Source organism: Falco cherrug, chromosome 2 (genome assembly GCF_023634085.1).
Source record: "Falco cherrug isolate bFalChe1 chromosome 2, bFalChe1.pri, whole genome shotgun sequence".
NCBI lineage: Eukaryota > Metazoa > Chordata > Aves > Falconiformes > Falconidae > Falco > Falco cherrug.
The window spans coordinates 94,639,529-94,652,781 of record NC_073698.1 but is presented as its reverse complement, the minus strand read 5'-3'; positions in this window follow the sequence as shown (position 1 = coordinate 94,652,781).

Sequence of the window (13,253 nt, the reverse complement as noted above, 5' to 3'; positions counted from 1 at the left end):
CCTTTGTTTCCTTCTTTCAGCCCTATAGGCCTTTCTAGAAATAATCCACACAGAGATAAGCAATAATGTAGAAGCAGGTTTACACACATACTGTGAAAATGTAGAGTATATATTCAATATGTAATATCCTAATTTAATAGAAATATTACCTCAGTTTGACAATATTTATATTATAACTTTGACATTATGAAATGCCTCCAATTCTACAAAGGCAACATTTACTGTACAAACTCATTTTGCAAGTGATTGCTTTGTAGTTATAATAATCCTCTTGACAGATTTAGCGGTAGTTTTCAAAGCTGAGGGAACAATGCTGTTTATTCTTTTTATGGTTAATTTGAACAGAGGATTAAAAAATAAAAAAAGTATGTATTTACCTTAGTATCTCTCACATTCCAAGTGTATTTTGCTACAGCTGGCACCTTTAAGAAAACCCTAAAAATGCATTTTTTAGAGTGATGTGGAAGAAATTAGATAATATTTCCCCCTCTAGTAACAAAGGGAAAATAGTTTTCCACCTTTTATCAGTCCATTAGCTACCTCCAGCATCTCTCCAAAATGAAGTTAATGAAAAAGATATCTATTTAAAGTCTATCAAAACCACGAAAGTGAAGCTAGTATATTTACAAAAATACAGATGCATATACCATGTAGCTCATTAAGCAGGCCACAGGAAAAAAAAAAAAAGAAGTTGTAGGAATAGTCAAGTAAGGCTTTGTGTTTTCCTATACCATGAGATTTTTCTCCCCCATATTGGTACTACGGAAGCATAAGAGTACATAGGTTTTCCTTACACTTCTGGCAGTTTTCCTTGCATCATTTAGTAATGAAGTGGAAGGAGTCCCAATTTAAAATAAACAAAGCAAAACATTGCATATAAACATCTTTGAGCAGCTAACTCATTAATCTCTCTAACTGAGACCAAAGTCTCTTTCAGTAGAGGAATGAAGCTGTGTTAATTAGCACTGATAATATACAACTGTGGGCTGGCTTCAGGGACGGGTTGGCTGATGTAGATAAGGTGCAGCTGTGGCTGGTGCTGTTCAGTGGTGGAGAGCCAATGAAGGGAGAGCAGCTGAGGGAGAAGCAAGAGAAGAGAGAGTGGGCCCTGGATGAGATGAGGAGAAGGCACCAGAGGGTCTGGCATGAGGAGTACGTTGGTATGAAATGATAAAAGGTTTTGTTGCAGCTTGATAGTTTGGAGAGTGCTGTGACATCTTTCTCTCCATATCAGTATCTCATAGGGGAAAAAAGCAGTCAGATATTTGCAAAACAACTATAGGAGCACAACAGAGTGGCTCTAAAGACAAAAAATAAGCAGATGGAGATGGAAAATGTTCAATTCAAACCTTCTGACAGAAAAAGCTCCTCAAATTACTCTCTAGAAGTGCTCCAAAATTTAGAAGCCTTCTATAAGCCTGAAGTGGCTATGGCCAGGAATTGGGGTGTTCTGAAGTCCTACAGCATGAAGGCAAGCAAATTGGAAAAATAATATGACCTGCCTCTGGTGTTTCCCTGATTTAGTGAACTAAAATCCAAAATCTAAAATCTTGCCAACTTCTTGAAAGCTTTGGTTTTCCCCATGCTTTAAGAAAAGCATTTGACTGATAAAATTTGGAGAGGAAGAAGTTTTTCCAGGTCTGAATACACTAGATTTCTTATGGTCTAGGAATGAACTGTGACTTAGTGCCCTCTTTCTCTTAAAACCACTGATATGGCACACCAAATACAAGCACTTATGTGTGTCTATACTATTTATATCCATAGATTTATGTAAAGGAGTGGCTTGAGTGCATGGAGGTTTGTCTTGGGACAAGTGACAAAACAGCAGAGAAAAAACACACTGAACCAATCTTACTGTTTTCTGTGAAAAGGTGTCTAACCTTGATGGCTAGTCAAAGCACAGCTTTTGCCACAGTCCCCTTATCATTAGTGTTCAATAAGGCAGATATAAAATTGGACGGATTGGTGGCTCAAGGAGTTTGTGGCAGCAAAGTCCAGCTGGCAGCCAGTAACAATTTGCATCCCTTAGGTATACATACTGAGGTCCATGCTGCTTAACATCGATGTCAGGACAGAGTTCATTCTCAGCAAGCTTACAAATGACACTTAACTAGGATGAGTGCACAATATGCTAGAGGGCAGGTTTGCTATTTAAAAGGTCCTGAACAACGTGAAGAGATGGGTTGAGAAGAACCTCATGAAGTTCAATAAAAGCAAATGCAAGTTCTTGCATCCGGGATGGCACACCACAATGCAGCAATAAAGGTTTGGGGAAGACTGGGAAGCAGCTCTGCAGAAGGACCTGGCTGTCTCAGTGAGAAACAAGCTGGCAAGAGACAGTAGTGTGTCCTGGCACCAAAGAAGGCCAACTGCATCCTTGACTGCATTAGCCAAGAGTGTGCCAGTAGGTCAAAGGAGGTCATAATTTGTATCTATTCAGCGCTTGTGAGACCATAGTACAAAACAGACATTGACATACTGGAACAAATTCAGTGGAGGGCCACCAAGCTGCTCAGGGGGCTGAAGCACATGGCATATGTGAAAAGGCTGAGAGAACTGAGTTTATCCAGCTTTAACAGGAAAATGTTAAAGGGAGACCTTGTTCATGACTTAAAAATACCTGACTGGAGCATATAGAGAAGATGAAGCCTGGCTTCTCCTCAGAGGTACACTGGAATAACACAAGAAACAATGAATGCAATTTGGGATGTGGGAAATTCCAATTAGATGTAAGGATTTTTTTCTTTTCTTTTCAATAGAGGGGTCAAATATTGGAATAGGTGTCCAAGAAGTCTGTGGGATATCCATCCTTGGAGGTGTTCAAGACTTGACAGGGTGCAGCCCTCAGTGATCTCATGTAATTAGAGCAGCTTTGAGCAGGAGAGTGGAATAGATGACCTCCAGAGGTCCCTCCCAACCTAACTTTAATTTATGATTTAGCAGATCAAGTGATCGGTTGATCTATCTATTTGTTTAACTATTGATACACACCCACACACACAACCTATATCCAAGATCTGAGGATGGATGGAGTGAGAAGAGGTAGGTTTCTTCCAGAATGCAAGCTGGAGGTTATTATTAGCACTAGTAATAAAAATTATCTCTGAAGACATGCAAAAGGGATATTAAGTTGTTCCCTAGGTTCCCATTTTAATTTGTCTTTTCCTTCTTTCCCTCAAAAAATTTTACTGTAATTGAAAGGAATCATCTGTGATTTACAGACCTCATTAGCAGAGTGTTGTGGGAAGACAGATTAGTGAGTTTTATTGCTGTGCTTCTTGTAAAAAGAGTGAGACGAGAAATAATAACCCAGAGCATTCATACCCATGGAAAAGGAGATAGTCTTCAGGGTGGCCTATTTGGTGATTCTGAAACACACAGTAAGAGAAGATACCCTTCTGAATTGTGGAGTGCCAAATAGGGGATATGTAATTTCTTTGTTACAAGTAATTTCTATGCATTGCTTTTTTTACCAGTTTGTTTAAGGTATTTATTCATTTTTCTATGTGCTGTGCTGTCTTTCAAGAAAAATACACTCAAAAATTAAAAAAAAATGTTTTGATGTCCAGAGGAGAATTTCCCCAAGTTACCAAAACTTATTTCCTCTTCTTCTCAGGTCACTAATAACAATGACACAGTCCTGGCAGGAAAAGACTGGAAGTATTTGCAGAATCATATGGAAAAATCACCAAGACAGGTGATGTTAGATCAGAGAGGTTAGAGAAAAGGAACAGTAACATTAAGGCACCAAATTAAAGAAAACCTGCAACCCAATCTCTTCATATTTAAGTAAGGAATGTCATTAATCTTTGTGATAGAGAGAGATGGTTTGGTGTCATCATGACTATAAACTTTGGGTTAAATTGCCTACCGAAGGCAATGGACCACTGCCCAATTATCTTTGATGTGTCTGTGATCACAACCTGTAAGTAAAAATCAGTGCCTTTTCTCAGAAATAGATTAGAAGCTAGTACAGACTACATCTGCTGGTTTATGCTGCCATCCCAACCCTGAGTATCTAATCACCATTATCAGGCAGTACCACCCCAAGAGAGGAATCCAGCCTATGCATAAACTATGTATCATCATAAAAAAAAAAGCTGTGCGTTTCCAAAGTTCTGGCTGTTTATTTGTTCGTTATTGTAGATTCTCCTTGGTCTGATGGTGCTGCCACATTTTCACATGTCAAATTCCAGACTGGTGCAAGCAGCAAACTGTTATGACTGAGTAATGGTCATGGTGGGACTTCTGCTGTTGGCCTTCCTGAAGAAACCTTCAGATGCTGTGATTGCTCCAGCAAATGATATCTTAAGGGTGTCTTCTTAACTCTCTGCCAACTTGTTACCACTTTGATTGCTGCATCATATTTACACCCAGAACAGCTGGTAGACTGGCAGTACATACTCTCTAAATATGAGTTTTCAAAACTGAGTTTGTACTGCATAATTTATCAGTGATTTAATTTTGTTTTTTGTTGAGGCTTGTTAGAAGAGACAAGGAGGACTGCGCGTTCTCATTCCCTGCACAAATCCTCCTCAGCCAGAAGTACAGGTTAATATAGTCCTTAAAAAGAAAGCAACAAAAAGAAAAAATTGTGAGAAACTAGGAAAACTGAAATTTTCTGATCAGTGACCTCTTCAGTGAATTAGTTGTTCAAGAAATTTAGTGTAACATTCCAACACGGACCTGAGTCACAAAATCATACTCAGCTATTTAGTTCCTGTCACAGAACAGGGCTCAGAGGTTGAAGTTTGTCAGGAATGCCCCCAAAACATAGGAACCAACCTATTCACTTCTAAATCAAGAGCTGCATCCTAGGCAAATAAAACACAGAGAGTTATTGTTGCGACGGAGGGAAGACGCAGTCGCTCAATATGAGTGATCAGCAGACTTCGTTTATTGTCCCTTACAGTCACCTTTTATGCCTTGTTATAATTAGCTCATACATATTACAAAAGTTAAGCTCATTATTGGTTAGTTGCCTAAATACCAAGCCCGCCCCTAGTTTCTCTTCTGTAGTTATCTGTTCCCACCTGCAACATTCTTTTCCCACCAAAATCTTCCTGTTATTGTGTAACAAGAACAGCCAAAGACAGTTATTTTTGCTTTACTTCAGATAAGCTGAGAGCAATGTGCATTTTTGTCCAGCCAGCTGGACTATGTCTATGTGACCCTTTTCAGCTAGTCAGTTATCCACAAGTTATGAAATATAAAAAAATAATGCAATACATGCACAGCACAAAAGAGCACAGGTTTTGCTGTGAGATGGCTGGGATTTCTCCACTTTATATTTCCTGTCATTCTTTCTCACATGAGGCTCTTTTATCAATTAGCAGCACACCTGTGAAATAAGTGTTCAATTAAATGAAAAGAATCAGTACAAATATGCACATTAAACCCCAGACAAACACCAGCATTTATTCAGTATTATAACACCTCCTGCAGAAACCAGTGAACACTCTGTGATGCAAAGCCATGCAGTTCTGTTTCTAGAGATTTTCTCCAGAGACCACTCTTGTTCAAGACAGGAGATCTAATTTAACTCTCTTAAACAGATTTCCAAGGAGAAGCAGGGTACTGCACATTGGTTTCTGATTCCAAGAGATGGAAGCACAAAGTTGCCTCTCTGCACATTATTAACTGCTCCGACTTACGTTGTAAACAGCATTAATTCCAAGAACAGAAAACCCTACCTCCTACATACAGGTCAGTGACAAAGCCCACTTCCAACAATGAACCAAAACATTTCTCACACTCAAGCCTTTACTTATTCCTTCCTTCTTCTGAGCAAGATGCCAGCCCTACCCTGGGTACTCAGAAATTCTGGATCACAACACAACTTTTTCCCTTTATTCCTCCTCTCCATGCATCCTCCTGGTTGCATAGTCCACAGAGTCTGCACAGCTTCCCTTGTCACCAGAGCCCACTATTACCCCACCAATGCACTGGATGCCTCCCATAGGCCAGACTCTCCTTTTTAACAAACTGCATATCATGTGATTTATATTTAAATTGAACAAACATGCCTGTTTTACAGATCATGGTATTGGAAATGGAGGGGTGCTGCAAAAGGTTAGACAGCTTCCTGCTGGCCTCAGAATCATATGGACACAGAAGGATTCGCTAGCTGCTAGTGCAGTTCCCAACCATGGAATTTTAGTTTCTGCTTCTTCTAGCAAGAAGATACCCAATTTCTTCAATGTGCTGATTGAAATTAATGATAAAGAAATTAAATCCCAAATTACTGAGAAAGCTAGATGATTGATACAGCTTTCTGGAAAGGAGCAGTTTTCCTTTTCTATCACCTATCAGAACATTTTTTTCAAGATATGATCAATGGACAACGAACCACCTCCCCTTTTTGGGATTTTTTCCAGAAAATGGTGATTATGTGAAAAAGTAAAATCCAGCAAGAAAAGACAGACAGAGCTGGCCTTGAAAAAGGCAAGTATCTTTCAAAAGGATAAGACTCAAACAGTAACTAGTTCTCCACCTGTGCTTTGCTACAGCACTGCTTCTTACTGTAGTGTCATTCCAAAAGCATGAAGAGCTAGCTCTAAAGACCTTGACGTGAATGAAGCCTTTGAAAAGATCTCTTGCATTTCTGCTTTAGAAAAACAAATAATGCTGTTCATACAGAAAACTAAAGTACTTTTCCTGTAGTGATCCAGTTTTGGTAATTAATGTACAACACCAAGCTGCTAACAGAAGGGGAGGGTGTGTGAATTAAGGGAACCACTGAAATTGCAGGTGTAATCTATGAAATTTGGATCAGGCTTTCATGCAGCAGTTTCCAGCTGGAGACTTGGGTAGTACTGGTGAGGTGCTAGTGAAGCACACTATAGATGGCACACAATAAGACGGTCAAACTAACAGGCTTTGCTCTCCTGTTTGGGTTCCTTAGTGCACCACAAGGTGCAGAAGACTCACTCCTCTCAGGTGGAGTTAAAGGTGTAGAAATGTTGGGAACCACTGTCATGAAGGACTGAATTACCTAGAAATGCCATATAAACATATTTCAGATTTCCCCTTCACATATTCACAGGACCTTAGTGGGAAAGGAGAATTCATGCTGTAAGAAGCACAGAGAAAGCAGAGGTCAATAAACATTGCCAATCCTCAGTTTCATCTTGAAAGCTTCTAAAATCTGTGCACTTCATCTGCTTAGAAACTTTGCATTATCAGCATGCAGGAGGTAGCATTAGAAAACTCTTGTTACAGTGAGACTCATCTTGCACTAGGATTTTAGCTGCATTGGATCCAAGATGTTTGTATGCATCTGTTCACTGCAGAACATCCCAAGTGTCCAGTCCCACATGGTAGTCACTTCCAGGAGAACTGTGATTACACAGTACAGGGCAATATGACAGCCAAATGCAATTACAGAGTAGCGACAAAAAGTCTGCAAATTCCACCCAACCCGAAATGGATTTTTCTTTAACAGGGCAGGATTAGCCATTACTCATTCTTACAAACCATCTGAAGTTACTATGCATGGTCAAGAATGATGATATTCAAAACACATGGTGCCCAGTAACATGACAATGGGGCAACTGTAACTCCTGATATAAGGGCTATGATTCTGGTTTTGTCACTGGCACTGTTGATCTCTGCAGATTGCTTCATACAGATTGCTCCTATATCTGGCATTCATTCAGCCTGAATGTATACTTATCCACCTCCACCTGTCTGCTTAGACGAATCAGCAATGGAAAAAACAAACAAAAAAAAGCCAGACAGCAAGTAAATCCATCTGCACTGAATTACAAAAAAAATAATATTAAACACTGTGCAATGAAGAAGTACTTTGGATTTCAAAATGGAACAACTGCCATTTAGAGAAGCAGGGAATCCAGTCCACAGCAGGAAGATAAAAACTGAGCACTCTTACATGTTTAAGCATAGCAGATACTAGTGGGTTATAACACTAAAAAAAAAACCCAGCAGGTATACAGCTGTCTACTCAATCCTACCATCACTTAGTATTGTCTCCAACTGTTAGTCTACAATGCTTATTTTCAAGTCTTTGTTATGAGGTCACTGCTTCCTCAAACACAATGGCATCAAAATACCACAGTTTATTGCAAGGGGATATAAATAAGGCCACAGAGGAAGGACCTAGTCAGTTGAAAAACTATTTTTTTTCACAGAATAAGAATTGTGAAGCAGGCCAGTGCTGAAAATGTAAAAAAATATAAATAAATTAAATCATTCTACTCAAGGGATAATGATATCATTCTTTCTCTCCTCAAAAGAAAGTTACTCCTCAGGCTGGAGGTTAAAAGCTTTCCCAGTCTTAGCATTATCACACATGACCTGGTAGTATTTGAATGGGACAGAGAGATGGCCTGTCCCTGTCAAATACTGCATTCACACTAGTACTCTTTTTTTTGTATGTGGCTGCTAGTAAGGACAGGTATGGGTTTGGGTTGTATTCTGCTTTCCTATAAGCTTTAGAGTATGCAGCTTTCTGACTTGCGGTGTTTGCCATAATATCTTATCATAATGAACCACATACAGCTCTTGTCTTTCTGTGGTATGGGGAGAGCGCTAGTTTATTCACAGTGCCTAAGTCACACGGCGCTTATTACAAGTTTTTCCTAGAACTGTAACCAGGATGTAAAGACTTATAACAGAAGTATTGAGATTGGTAAGAATCAAATATGAATGGAAATGTGTGTGAGAGAAAGCACGTGAAGAAACAGCAGAACAAGGGTTAAAAAAATTATATAATGAAGAAGGTGCTTCCCAGTCAATCACACTGAGGAATGTGTCAACCCCAGACAACACGCAGTGTGATAAGACCATAGCAGAAATAACTCATTAATGGAAGATGCTCTGAGAACAGGAGAATGAATGTCAGCAAGGCTGAAGAATATCACATACACCATTCCCTCCTGTTATAACAACAGGAGGATAATAGCAAAACACTATTCCTAAATGCACATGAAATATTTGTCCAAAAACTAGTTCATTACTGCCAATCATGAAGAACCCCAGAGCAGTGACAAGGACTCAGTAGCCAGCGTCCCTGGTCCTTTGTGTCACACACAGTGCCAGACCAGTTTGACACACTTGGTCCTTGCAAGTAAGTGGAAGTAAGAGGGTAAATGAAGACAGTGAGAGAATGAGTGTAAGTAAAACCATCTTACTCGGAGCTTTTGCAAGTAACTTTCACCTTTCTCTTCCTTTTAGACCTGATCTGTTTTGCTACATCACTTATCATCAAGTTTCTCTGTATAACGTCTATGCTAACACTGTACAGTCCCTGTCCTATAGAGATTTAAAAGTGTTCAGAAGCCTTTATATCAGATAATAAAGTCATCTAGAAATTAATATTCATCACTACAATGTTATTAACTTCATTTTCCGTTAAGGACTTTCTCTTATAACATGCATTCCTCAGCATTTCTTGGACAATGGGAAAGAGCAGAGGTTTTCCATCTTTCTGAACCCAGACCACAAGTAACAGCAGGTGAAATGAAACACCTACCAAGCAGGCTGAAACACTGATTGCTTTCAAGCTTTCATCAGCTGGGTGGGTTATTTTAGAACCATGCTATGCATTCATGGGGACAAACTCCTTGTTGGTGGTATGTACAAGGAGGTTCTGAAATACTGCATAAGTTTTAAAACAACAGCTATTATTCAAACAGCAGTCATTTTCCAGTTACTGTGGTAAGCACATCACCCAGTGTGACTTGAAGACTGAAGAGTGTAAGAATGGGATATTTCAGGACATTGAGCTTCCACACAAGCAACCAAGCATCATGGAAGAGATGTCAAAAGCCTTCTTGAGAGTTTATGGTGAGAAAATAACAAAGCTCTTAAAGAAAAATGCTGGGAGATGTTCTTTCTCTGAAAGTTGCCATGCAAAGGTTAAACATGGAAACTTCTTAATGAGCACTGTGATTATTTTCTGTTCGACACAGAGTAATAGAAAGCAGATGTTTCTGAACAGGCATCTTCAAGGAAAGGAGAGCAGGGATGGATGAGGGAGAAAGGCAGTTGGACATAAACACTATGGCTTCAGAGTACAAAAATTATTTACAACATGTACACAGCTGAGAATTTTAAAAAAAAAAAAAAAGCAGCAAAAATGTTTTCCAGGAGGGACCTAAGCCATACATTTAGCTTTACATTGTTCATATTATCAACAGATAGATGTTAAACAGATGTTTGTTGTAAAAATACTCATAATAATACACCTCCACATATAAACTTAAGAAATAGCTGGCTCACATGCAAAATTTAAAGAAGAATACGTGCTGGAGGAAAAAGTTCCAAGATGGGGTGGTTAAGACCAAACAGATAGATGTGTACTCAGCAATGCAAATACAGCAATAAGATTAAGTGCCAGTCTGGAAGAGAGAGTGACAGGGTACAAAAGTGCTGAGTGGTGAAAGATGTATCTACTACCTAAGGAAATTAATAGTTTTGAACTCCAAGAGCCTGCAAAGATTTCTAGCCCTAGGAACAAGATAGCAGATCAACTTCAAGAGGACAGTCCTGATTCTGCATGAAACACAACTCAGAGATCTTCTACCTGGATCTCAGACTGGGACCAAAGCCAATGATAAGTTTCAAAAGCACTGATACAACGAAGAATGAACTGTGTGTACTTACAAATATGAAACTGTATCAACTGAATGATTATGTGAACAGTCATTACTGAAATACAAAGTTTTATAAAATTGCATATTTAGACAGGTTTTCATTTGGCTTAATTCTTCATTGCTTCTATTTCTATTGGATCTTCTCTGGATTCTGTTAAGATTTGTATGAGGGCATATGTGTGTCCGTCCCCCCCATTTATGAGAAAAGGAGGTAAAGGATACTGATCAAATGTTGAGGGAATTCAGAAAGTTCAGCTGAAGAGTAAGAACATCTCCCTCAAAACTCTCATTTGACATTTCAGTATCTTACTCAACTGGACTCCAGACTCCTGAGTGATTCCTGCATGGCTGTTACGCAGTGAGTAGAGCATTAAAGCAATAAAATCTCTGTGAGGCTCTTGCTTTCCAAGTACAATTTTAATCAGAGAGTGTTTGCATGCCTTTTGTCTTTTTCTATCTCATAATTTATAGATGGTGCATGAATGTTTGGTGAGTTTATAGCCAGCTTTATAAGTATCGGAAGATGCCACGAGAAGGATTATAAAGTATGTTGTACTAGAAAGTCATTGCATACTCGGGGGCTGAGACATATTTTTGCAGGAGTTCCTAGGAGCCCAGAAACTTAGGAGATACAATTTCTTTTGCCTTGTTTTGCCCCTCCCCGCCCCCCCCCACTCTTTTTTAATTTAAATTCTGAGCCAAACCAGAAGGAGAAAGCATGCAAAATATTAATCAATGGTTTCTGTTCTGCTCACAATACATATGAATAAAGAGTTGGGCACCTATCAGAGTAATGCTCCAGAACCATCTCACAGACACTTCTTGTTCTGGCCTGATGTTTGAGATGACCCCAGTAATATCAGCAAAAAGTAAGGAACAAATTACAAGAGTCTGACTACAGAAGTGAAAGATTAATATCACAAGTGAAGTTTCTAGAGGTGTATCAGGGGGTCTGAAGAACAGAGAGACAGTGGGTGAAACTGGTGTAGGAGGGTGGCTTCAAAGAAACTAGAAATCCTGGAAGGAAAAAAAAAACCAGAATGAAACATCCTATTCTAGACAAGGCTATAGACATATAAAATGATCAGAAATATAAAGGATACACACTGATGGAGATGCCAGTTTCCACTAAGAACAGATTGATCGCTAACAATAAAAGCCATATCAAGATTATTTCAGCCAACAAGAAAAGCAACCAAAGCAAGAACTCATTTGTCATCCAGAGAAAGGCACTGTGTACATTCTGTTTTGTGGCAAAGAGTGAAAACAGACCAAAATGTTCACCTACAGAATATCGAGAAGTAAAAAAAACTTTCTACCCATGTATGTGACAAGATGGTTCTGTTAGGAGCAGAGATCAGGAAGGGGACTACTTTCAGAAAAATTATATAGCTGCATTTTAAAGCAACGAAAATTAAGGTCTAGTGAAGAGGAAAGAGCTTATGAAAGAAGTCACATAAAGATAAGAGCAGACAGCGAGATAAAAAAATTGAGGGTCTGAAGGAGTCCCTTTAGAAATTTTTTCAAAAAACCAAGTATTTCTTTATTATAGTACCAGTACGGTCCATAATGCAGACACAGATGGTGTGTCAACACCTGCATTTTAGTTCAAAGCAGAATTGCACTTTTAAAGTAAATCTTGTGATTGACTCTGTTTAACACACTTAGGTTCACACAGACCTTGTGAAATGGACTTCATGGATTTTAGCTGAAACCTTAAGATGCGCTCCAACAGCATACCTGGTGCAACTGAACCAGTAATGAACATTCATGCCACAGAACCAGCAAAGAAAACCTTAACTAGACATTTCCATGCATACTTTTATCCACAATCCCCTCATATTTTTCCTTAGTTCCATATTTTCTTTCATTTAATGACCTTTTTCTTAGCTGACAAACTAAACTTCATCAGCTTTCACTGAGTTCTTCTTTGTGTTCTCCTGAACAAGTCATCACATACGCATTTCTATCCTGCAGCTCAGTCACTGGTACTAAATAACTTTACAACCCAACCTGGAAATCCAGACTGTGGAATATAAACCTAACATGTAAATCATCTTACTTATATGTTTAGAAAAGAGAACTACTGCCTGATAGTATAATTTTAACAGGGTCTTGTTAATATTGTGGTAGGCCACCCACCATCTTGAATTCATTATTTTTAATTATTTAAATATAATAAAATACAAAGCAAAGCATTTCCTAAACCCTGAGCTTTTATGCTTGCCATTATTTTGGCCAGAAATAAGGATTCCCTCACAGAAACCAGAATTTGGTTAGATGTACTGATCCCTTCTTAGGAGTGTCTGGGATCCATGGTGATGATGTCAATGGATTCATACCCTCTGCTGCACAGAAGACAGCAGGCACTGCCCCATGGACTACAGGGGTGAGTTTAACTGTGGTAGCAATCTGAAAAATATTATCAAATATTGAAGGATACAAACAATGCACTTTGGAGGGTACTTCATAATTTCAGCTAGAAAAGAAGGCTGAGGTTCCAACTAAATTTTCCTAGTGGCAGAGATTTGTTAATACTGCTGCATTTACCTTTAGCAATCTAGTCTGCCAACTTTTCCTCATGCGCATAGTCTCAGTGAAGCAATATTAGCAGGTCTCATAAATCTCTGGATA